Source organism: Diplotaxodon limnothrissa, linkage group LG19 (assembly GCF_057381915.1).
Source record: "Diplotaxodon limnothrissa isolate DT_005_m linkage group LG19, D_limnothrissa_male_GT1.1, whole genome shotgun sequence".
Classification (NCBI taxonomy): domain Eukaryota; kingdom Metazoa; phylum Chordata; class Actinopteri; order Cichliformes; family Cichlidae; genus Diplotaxodon; species Diplotaxodon limnothrissa.
The window spans coordinates 8,901,141-8,911,990 of record NC_140614.1 but is presented as its reverse complement, the minus strand read 5'-3'; the positions used below and the strand labels follow the sequence as shown (position 1 = coordinate 8,911,990).

The following is a 10,850-nucleotide window of genomic DNA, read 5'->3' as shown; positions in this document are numbered from 1 at the left end:
TTCTCAAATATCACTGTGTGTGTCTCCTGTATGATATTTAACTGACATTTTTTATTGTAGCAACCAACGATTTATACAGGAAAATAATGTCTATTAACAAGGTTGCCCAAACTTCTGCATCCCACTGTATCAGTATATTTTGTCATTAGTATAATATGAAATAAATTCTACATGTGTCAAGTTGTGTGCCAACATTTGCTGTGTAGTAGAACTGAGACATTAGTCATTATAAACATTTATTTGAAATAATATTAAAAGTCTCAAACAGAAAAACATTAAACATAAATATATAAAATATAAGAATTTACAGAGAGACAGGAATAAAAAGGACCAGCTGCTCTCCAGAGCAGGAACAAGGCTGAGGAGGAAATGCTCCATTGGAGACTGGTGTGGCCTCTTCAGGGACTCCAGGATGGCCAGCTCCACCGCCGATGGACCGTCCTGGGACCCGTCCCTCATCTGCCTCGGAGCCGTCCTCCTCTGTGGGCCTGTAAAACAGCACAAAACACAAAGAAATGAGAAGGCTGCTACTAGATTTTAATTTCAACATTGAAAAAAAAAACAATAACAGGATATAATCAGATTGGTTGTAGATATTTAGTAAAGGTGATCACAAGGGAATCCCACCGACTAAAAAGGTATCAGTGCTTGCTGTACATATCTGTGGGTGCAGCAGCAGGAGCTCAGGGACTGGGGATGCTCTGCTGCAGAATCAGTTGGTTCTATCAATACAGTATTAAATGTTAACAGGTTCGATATAATAATCGTAGAGTAGACAGTGGTCCCTCATTTATTGCAGGGGTTCTCAGAATAACTAGCCCCTGGTCACAGTTCTCACAATTGATTCTCAAAGTGCAAACCTTTGTAGATTGCAAAACGTAAAAGTATTATTATGCCGCGGTTTGTCTTCATCTGCCCGCCACTTTCGTGCGCCTTTTTCCCTCACGGTGCAGGTGTCTATTTCAGAATGAGGCTCATAGTTATGGGTGTTTTTGTGCTGTTTTTTCTATTGGACGCGATGGTTATCAAAACCAAACGTGATAAATTTGGCAAGCGCAGGAGATTTGTCAATCAGGCTGCAGAATGCAATGCTGTACTGTGCAATAAAAAATCAGCGAAAAAGCAAAGCAGTGACGGATGAACAGCGGGACCACTGTGTGCTGTTTATTAATAAACAATAAAATATATTCCTAAATGACAACATGCATAAAAGCAGAACGGTATTTGTACGTCAGTGGGAAAATAGCGGTGGCTTGCTAGCTTTTGTGCGGCTTCCCCGGGTCAGTGAAAACTTTCAAAAGAGAAATGAATGAACTTACCAGGTTGCCCGATCTCTTCACATATCTTCCTCCAAGCTCGGTCCTTTTTATTCCTGTCTCGGTACTGAAAGCAGCTGGTGTTGTACAGCTCCGAGTTGTTTGCTACCGCATTGATTAGCCTTCCCCTCCATTGAAGTATGAAAGGCTTTGGCTGGATCTGCCCCTTTGACCTAGGTAACAGCCACGTCACCAGGCTCCTGATTGGTTGTCGCGGCGCGATTTGACGCTGGAGTTCAGATTTTTCCAACTCGAGCGGTAGACGCGAAACGCGCGTATGCACAAAATGCAACACAAAAACTCACGCGCGTGGTTTTATTCGCGAGTCAAACGCGCCAGACGCGCTACACTGACGCGCGTTTCACGCGTTTTGGCGTTTTCACGACGCAAATCTGCTTCCGAATTTTCGCGGGACCCGCAATCGCGCGTCATCGCGCCTTTCCATTGACTTTACATGTAAACCTGACGCTCTATTCGCGTCCATCGCGATCGGTGTGAACACACCGTAAGGCTACGTTCACACTGCAGGCGAAAGCGCATCAAATCCGATTTTTTTGGACCCTATGCGACCCATATCCGATCATGGTATGACAGTGTGAATGACACAAATCCGATATTTTCAAATCCGATCTGGGTCACTTTCGTATGTGGTACTGAATCCGATACATATCCGATGTTTTAGAAAGTGACTGCTGTTTGAACGGTCATGTCGCATTAAATCCGTCTTTTACGTCACTGACACAAGACAGACGCCAATTATCAGCTCCGGAGAAGCGCCCGAGAAGACATCGCGAACACTTCCTTGCCATCCAGTGTAGATGTTAGTGAATCTGTTGGGAAGACAACGTTGGGGAAACGTGAACATTTTATTTTCACGTATATTTTATGTACTGTATAATCTGCAGATTCTGACAGAAATCTGCAACTATCCTTTGAAGCACTGCTCCTCTAAAACAGCAATAAGGATCATTATTAGGTTATTTACATTATTATGTAAATAACAAAATAACTTAAAGCAAAAATTGGGAAACGTAAAGTCGGAAGTCTTTATATTAAGGGCCATCAGCCAAACAATATTGTTTGCTCTGGGTATAAACGGGGTGCGTTGTGTGTGACGTCTACTTTTGCGCATGCGGGTCGCTTTGAGCGTTCACACTAGAGCGCGTTTGCATTCGCATTTTATTTGTAGTGTGAACAAGCAGACAAAAAAATCGGATTTGATCAAAAAATCGGAATTGAGCATTAAGACCTGCAGTGTGAACGTAGCCTAAGAGCCATTTCGTTCGCGAACGACCCATCACTAGAATTCAATCACCCAGTGTTGATAAGGAGGCTCTCTCTGCGCCTTCCAGTTCCTGAGAATCATTTGCCATCTTGTCATAATAGCAGTCTGAATCCAATACTTAAATGATTGTGAAATTCCAGATAACATGTTCCAGTCTTACATAAAATGTTGGCTATCACATTAGCTTCAATTTTTTTATAACATTACCAACATAACAGTAAGTTTTGATATGAATTAACCAAATGAAGTTTAGCGTTCACTCATGTTTAATAAAAACAAAGGTTTTGACATGTCACCACATGCTGAGAAAACATAGATCATTGCATTGATTCAGCAAGCCTGAAGCTCTACAGAGGGATGGAAAACCTTTTTTACTTCAGTCGTTATTAAACTCAACAATTGAGCAGCTGGTACCTGTTTGCTATTTGCTTCAGCTATGATGACCTACATGTATTTTCTACTATAATGACATTGTGAACTCCGCTCCATTCCATTTAAGTCCATGATCAGGCCATTTCCACACCAACAAAAAAACCCAAGTCATTTTAAATAAGACCAATCACAGAATATTAGTTACCGACAGTTTTTAACAATTTCTAGATTTCAGGCACACCAAGCAAGGGATGGGTATCGAAAACCGGTTCTTGTTGAGAACCGGTTCCCACTGTTTCAATTCCTTGGAATTGTTTGCCATTTTTACAAACGATTCCCTTATCGATTCCAGACGCCTCGAATGACGTCACCACGTTGCATAGCGTCTTTTACTCAGTAGGAAACACGGCGCCTAAGCGGCACAAATGCTCAAAAGTTTGGTTACCCTTTATGAGAAAGGATGACAACAGGGCAACGTGCAATACTTGCAAAGTAGAGATTTCATCAAAGAGAGGAAACACTAAGAATATGCAAAAGCATTTGCTCAAAAAACACGTGATTGCTTTAAATGAATGTCGTGTTTTTGATCCGCTCCGGACTAGCAAAGCTCAACCCAGCAGCAGCGTTAGCGTTTGCACGTCCTCTCCCGTTAATACTGCAGGTAACTAATCAACTAGCATTGCATATTATGTTAGCACGTTTTGCCTTATTACAAAACCTGCCATTACTGTGCGCTGCATTTAGATGACCATGACGAGAGAGACAGACAGAGTCTGTCTGGCTCAGATGCTGGCAGTTCTCGCTGCAGTCTACAGGTGGCTTCTCCTTTCACAGAGGCAGGGAAAAGTAAAATGACACAGGCCAGGATAGACGAATGTCACCGAGCAGTGACTAAGTTTGTTGTAAAAGGCTTGCACCCTTTTGCCACAGTAGATGCCCCCGAGTTTCGGTAAGTGAATGTTTAATTGTAGGCTAAGTCAGGAAATGTCAAAGTTTAAGGATGAAGAGGTCCCACATGACAAAAGTGGTCCTGAAGGAGAAGCAAGAGTTGCTCAGTAAGCATAGTAATAGTTTTTTAAGATTGTGTATATTATAATCATTAGATCATGATCAAATTAAATTTATAAACTAAGATAAGGAATATTACATTAGCATTTAAGTTGTGAACGCGTTACCCCTCAGAGCTGCCCAAGCATATGCTGCTCCTAGATGTAAAGACCAGATGGAACTCCTTGTATTTGATGATGGACAGATTCTGCGAGCAGTTTCCTGCCATCCAGGCTGCAGCCATCGATCCACAAATAAGAAAGTCCATGGAAAAGGAAAGGTGAGTAGTATTGAAAAATAATGATAATATGGCTTAACTTGGACTCAGGTTTTATTTTTGTTTGTTTTATGCAACATATCTGTTGTATTTTTGTTTTGTTGATTTTGCAGACTGGCTAAAATGGGCAATGATGACTTAAGAAAAGCAGAGGAGTTTGTGGTACTCATGCGGAAGCACTACACCTCCACACTAGCAGTGTCCAGTGACAAAAGTCCGACCTGTGGTGAGATTTTGCCCATCCTGCAAAAGCTACAGTAACACTACACCGTACAAGAAGATGACTGCCTTCACAAGGAGCATAAAGGAGAACATTTGGAAAGATCTTTCCAAACGATACCAGGTACAATTGATGATTTATTTATCATAAATAAAATGACAGTCATGATGTCACATTTTCCTCCCTCTTAAAAATGTAAGGACGCTGATATCAAGAGCTTCCTGGAGGAGGCCACCATCTTGGACCCCCGATTTAAATCCAAAGTGGAGAAGGATGAAGTCTGGCACAGGATCAGGGAAGCAGCAATTGCAGCAGAGGCAGGAGCAGATGAGGTATTTCAATATGACAGTGTTTTTCATTGTTGCACATTTCCATTGTGAGAGTGAGACCTTTCATCTATGGAGCTGTGGTACTTAGTTTGATTTGCTTGTTTATTTGTCACTTTCTACTCAAGCACCTGGAGCAAGGAGACACACAGGGAGAGTTGTTCGAAGATGAGGATGAAGAAGACTATGTAAGTTTAGTTCATTGTGATGATAATTTAAATGTCATTGATTGTTCATTTTTTGCTTATTTTTTTATCATGTCAATTTAATTTCAGGCGCCACCAGTAAAGCAAAGAAAAACGGCCTTGGAGGAATTCTTTGAAGAAGAGGACAACAAGCTGCAGTCCTTCCAACAACGGCATCCCGTTCTTTCCCTGGGCCACAGAGTGGATCAGGAGATCCAGCTGTATAGAAGCCTAACCCCCATCCCCTGCAAGGATAACGCTGCCCTATGGTGGTGGAGCAAGAGAGGGGGCTGTCAGCACTGGCTGAAAGGTTTCTGTGTGTGCAGGCATCCTCCACCCCGTCTGAGAGGGTGTTCTCCACAGCTGGAGAGACCATAAGTCCAGAAAGATCACGTATCCTTCCTGAAAAAGCAGATATGCTTACATTTCTGCAAAATAATTTTTAATTCTCTATAGTTGATGGATGCAGAATTGCACAGTGCACTGTTCCATTGGACTTGAGTTGATTGTATTTTTTGCTGGCTGATATAGTTTTATTTTTGAGTGCCCAGCTCATATATACTTTTAAAAAGGAGAGTGTAAATGTTGCTGGACATTCTTGTGTAATTGCCACTGAATAATTTATGTTATACTTTGTTATTGCTACAACACAATATTTATTTTATTATTATTTTACATTTACAACCTTTTTTTTTCTGGGGTCCTCGTGGCATCGAGGAGCAGTAGGCTGTGGATCTCTTAAGATCTCACTGTTGGGTTTGTAAGGTCATGTTACTCCTACATTTCTGTCTGTTCAAAGATAAGATATAAAACAAAGTTCAAAGCTAATCGACCTGTGGGTTCTCCTTTTTTAAAAATAAGAATCAATAAGAGAATCGATAAATAATCGAATCGTTAAACAGAATCGAAAATGGAATCGGAATGGTGAAAATTAATACCCATCCCTAATGACCAGTGCTACTGAAAACTTCTCGTAGACTTGTAAGCATAATTCTGTGGGTTTACAGCTTTGACATAACCCAAAGCTGGATGGCTACTCAAGGTCACAGAATTAAAGCTAAATCATGGCTGGACCTCCAGGACCCTTGAGGAAGCAGATCAGAATCTGCTTTCATAGTTATGGTCGTGCAGGCGATCATTTGTTTTTGAATATCTAATAGGAAGCTTGGAAAGCACAAACACATCTGGCCTAGTAATTATGGTGCAGTGATTGTCAGCTAACAGCCACCAAACCAAAGACATGAATCAGATCGTTTGAATGCACGGTGTGGAGGGTGCTTTCATGCTGTTTTCTGAAAGCAATAAGGAATAATGCAATGAACTAAACTGCAACTATCTTTTTCACAACAAACATATTCATGTTATACACTATGTATAGAAAATATATGCGTTTGCTTAATGGCTCAGTGAGACTAGAGTATAAACAGGACTCTTCTTCTAACTCGGAAAATCCGTCACTGTGTCTCTTTGCAGTTGGGCTCTCAACTCAACTAGTTGTCAACTGGTTGTGTTGTGATTGTATTCCTATATAAATAATGTGACAGCAACATTTTTGGATGGATGGATGAAAATAAACTTTCTACTACAGACCTGCTACTACATGGTAAAACGAGTAACTCAAAACATCAGCATGATTTGTACATGGCTTGATCAAACCTTGAAAGACATGCAAGAGTGAACATTTGTTGACTTTCGCATTCATGATTTGAACAGTAACGTGATATCAGGTTTCAAACCACTGGGGTATTTTTTTTTCCTGTAGTAAATCAAAATCATATTCCCTCACTGACCTTAATTGAGAGCTGTGGGTTTCAAAACTTGAGACCGTCTTACAGTGAGATTGCACCAGTCATTGCATCAATGAGCCACCATACTTATCTTTGAACTTTGAAATAACTGACAGAAAAGCCAAAGTTTTTGACACTGGGGTGCTTATATATGTTTATATTTTCTTTAAAATTAAAGAAATAAATTAAATACAAATTTGCACATGTACATTTTTATCTTTTTTTTTTTGCTATATCCAACATTTTTGTGCAATTTATTACTTAAAAATGTATTGTGTATGTATTTATTTTTGATTCCTCTGGAGAATTTTTTTTTGACTCATTTGACATTAAAAGGTTCATAAAATGAAACACTGATAAAGATGGCTCAAATGCAGTGTTATGAATATTAACAAGAGTGTGCCAATGGCATAAAGTCCAAGGCCCTATGCTTTTGATGAGTCAGACCACCCTTGACCCATCTCCCACTCTCTTGCACAGACACACGCACACACACACACAAGTGGTTGGTTAAACTGTGCATCCTTGTGAGAACATTCATTGGCATATCGAATCCCCAGCCCCCCTATCCTACCATTAGCCATTTTCAGTCAGTAGTTAACCCAAAAAAACATCAAATCTAATACCAGGTCTTGGAATTAGGTATCCTCAAACAGTCATATAAAGGTGTGCGAAAACAACATCAGCCCCGGCATGCACTCAGCATTCGCAGATGTTGCGCTGCATTATTAAACAGATGGTTGAAATATGTAACTTGCTAGATACCTTAATCACCAGCAGTTCCTTATTATGTATGTATAGTAGAAAACACAATAGAAGTATTATTATATTTCCAGTACAACACACTGTATTTGCTCTGGCTGTTCCTTTTATACAGGTATATAGCATGTTTGCTTTTGTGTGTACCTCACTCTTATATTAGCTCCAGCTCGAGGCGGGCAAGTCAGTGTCTACACAACAGGTAGATGTGAAAGTTATTACTTATGGTATGTTTTTCTGATGCAAGTAGACATGTACTGTTAAAATTAAAAAGAGAAGAAAACTTTAAAATGACAGAGTCATCAATAAAGCGCCTGCACCTAATAAAACTTTGGGGAAGAGACTCTGAATTGAACGATACATTAAAAAAGACTGACTTATGGTCGCTAAAAGAAACATCATTTAAGTTCATGTGGTCAAGGGAAACACCACAGGTGAAGACCAAGTCCAGAGCATGCCCAGCTGTGTGAGTAGGACCTGATACATGTTGAACAAAATTGAAAGAGTCCATAATGCTCAGGAACTCCTTAGTGGTACTATTTGATGAGTCCTCTGCATGAATGTTGAAGTCACCAACAATGATGACCTTGCCCAGTTTAATCATGGAAGTTAAAAAATTTTGTAGGTCTGACAGAAAAGGTGCAGCAGACCCAGGTGGACGATAAATTAAAATGCCGTATATGGGCTGTTCTCGTCCAATTTTTATCATAATCATCTCAAAAGAGTTGTAACAGCTTGAGGAGATCATCTGGCATAAAAATGTCTTTTTGAAAATTACCGCTGTTCCCGCCTCCTCGTCCAGTCATTCGAGGTGCACAGAGAAATGAACAGTCAGCGGGACACAGCTCTAAAAGATGTGAGTCTTCATTCTCACGCTGCCACGTCTCAGAGATAAACATGAAATCTAGCTTCTCCGTACAGAACAAGTCATTTAAGATATAAGACTTGTTGGCAATTAAGCGGGCATTAATTAACATCCATTTAACGCTGCGACCCACCGGGACAGGGGTAGAGTTTCCAGGAACAGATTTAGTACTATGCGGTAAGCTGCGCAGCAAAACAGGGTTCCTGCCGCGATGAGGCATTCCTTTCCATGCTTTTAGGTGGAAGCCTGGGTGGTAAACACAGTGGGTTGTGGGGATTAATCCAGCTCCGACAAGTCTCAGGCGGATCTTACCGCTAGCAGCCCAAGAATAAAGCCCCCGAAGATCTGCCTCTTTCCAAAGACGACGGAGCAGGACAAGAAAGCCGGCTCTCTTCCCCCGCTTCCTCCGACGAGGCCTCTGAAGCAAAATTGAGCTGACCAGCAAGAGTGGAGGTAAACCGGGTGCTGCGTCGCGCTCAAGCGGCGGTGGGAAAACAACGTCGTATTGTTGACTCTGAAAGTTATCCATAGCAGATTTGATCGCCAGTAACGCCTGGCGATCATAAATCCGAAGGGAGATGACACCGGACAAGACTGAAGCAAGAACATTTGCATAACATATAAAGTAAACAAACACACGGACGAAGGCAGCGGCACAGCCAAACACAGGCGCCATCTTGCCAGTCCTGTTTATAATTAATGCTTTTTAGTGTCGAAGTAACTTGGAGAAAAAGATTTCAGGAGTGTTGCTGAGTACATTTCCTCTTGTATGTTTTTTTCCCCCAAACCTTATTAAAAATATCATAAAATCTGCAGGAGAATAGGTGAAGAAATTTCTTGTCATCCGTTGCAAAACAGGGCTGCTGCATTTTTAAAAATGCATGGCTTCATGTGCATCACCACACTGCCACTCTTTGTGTTCCTGAATCTCCAAAGCAAACGTTCTGTGTGGAAATGGAGCTGACTGCTGCTGAATGAATGCGTTGGTGTTCCACTGATGTTTGTGACATCTGATTGATTTATTCATCTTCCCTGGCTCTGCCTTGCCCAGAAACTATGAACATCGCAGTCTTGATCTGGCACCCTGAAAGAGGTTGCAGGGCTCTAGAGTGCGACCAATTTGGTTGCAAATGCGACCAAATTTTTCAGTGGTGCGACTAAAAAAAATATTTGGTTGCATCTGTGCGACCGACGTTTCGGGTAGCAAAAATAAATAAATAATCTGCAACCTTCACTGTGGTCAACAACAGACACACATTATGCCCCTATCGTGGACTAAACCAATCAGAGATAGTAAGGGGCGGGACCTCTCTGATTGGCCATGGTCCAGTTGAAAGTGCAGGTGGAAGTGGGAGGTGAGTAGCTTGAATAAAGCGATATCAATTCATTAAATCCTGAATCGACTTTTAAATATAACTGTGTTTTGCCAGAAACGCCAGATTCTCAGATTAAAGCTCACAAAACCATTTCAACAACAACCAAACAGCAGGTATGAGAGCAGGTACACGGATTCACACAAAGACGTAAACACAGAACGGATCAACGCATCAGAATCAACTTTGTCTTTCTCGGCTTTCTCACCCGACGGCCCGTAGACGGGCACGCTGTCGGAGCTTAGCGATTCTGATGCGTCCGGTCCGCGCTGTGATTACGTCTTTTTGCGCTGATTCTGAGCTGCAGGTTTTGTCTCTCCAACCAAAATTCACAGAGCCAGCAGCAAAAGAAGCAGCAAACTGCGCTTCACATTTGATCAATGTCATCATGAATTTTGCTGTTTTGCTTCCACGACTATTAAAATCACACTTCATGCACAGCTAGCTCTCTCTCTATCTCTCTCTGTACTTCAAGAACAGTTTCCTGTCTCCAATCTCTGTTTTCTGTATTATTAATTCGCTTATTGCCCACCAGTCTACCGTTGTTTACAGCGCTGTGGCTGCTGTCTTTTTCTTTTCTTTTTCACTTAAATGACCTCGGACAAGAAAGCCTATTTTTTCTGTTGTTGAATACTGAAGAAATTTAGACTTTATATGCAGAACATTGTAGAATATTTTTAAGGTTATCTGCTATAAAAAGCCAGACCAGGAAAATCTCCTTCATGTTTTTCTGTGTTTTATTCTCAGTTACTTTCACACAAAGGCATCTGCTGTGATGTTCACAATTCTGATGAAGTCAGTACTGATAAATGATCAGAATTATAATATTTCTGACTGTCTGAGGCTAAGTTGAATCGAATCGGGACTTTGAAAACCGGAATCGAATGGATTATAGAAATCAGTGATGATACCCAGCCCTAGTGAGCAGCCTAGGCACAACAGAAGTGGATGTAGCTGTAATAGGAAAAGAACTATTGCTAACTTTTCTGTTAAGTTAAGGCCTGATCCTTCTGAAATTCATAGCCAGTGCTCTGACAC

At 41.1% G+C, this 10,850-nt stretch overlaps 1 pseudogene; it reads left to right on the top strand.

The window, feature by feature from the left end:
- Window positions 1-4,214: 4,214 nt before the first annotated feature.
- On the top strand, window positions 4,215-5,474 carry LOC146611661 (uncharacterized; annotated as a pseudogene).
- The last annotated feature ends 5,376 nt before the right edge of the window (window positions 5,475-10,850 follow it).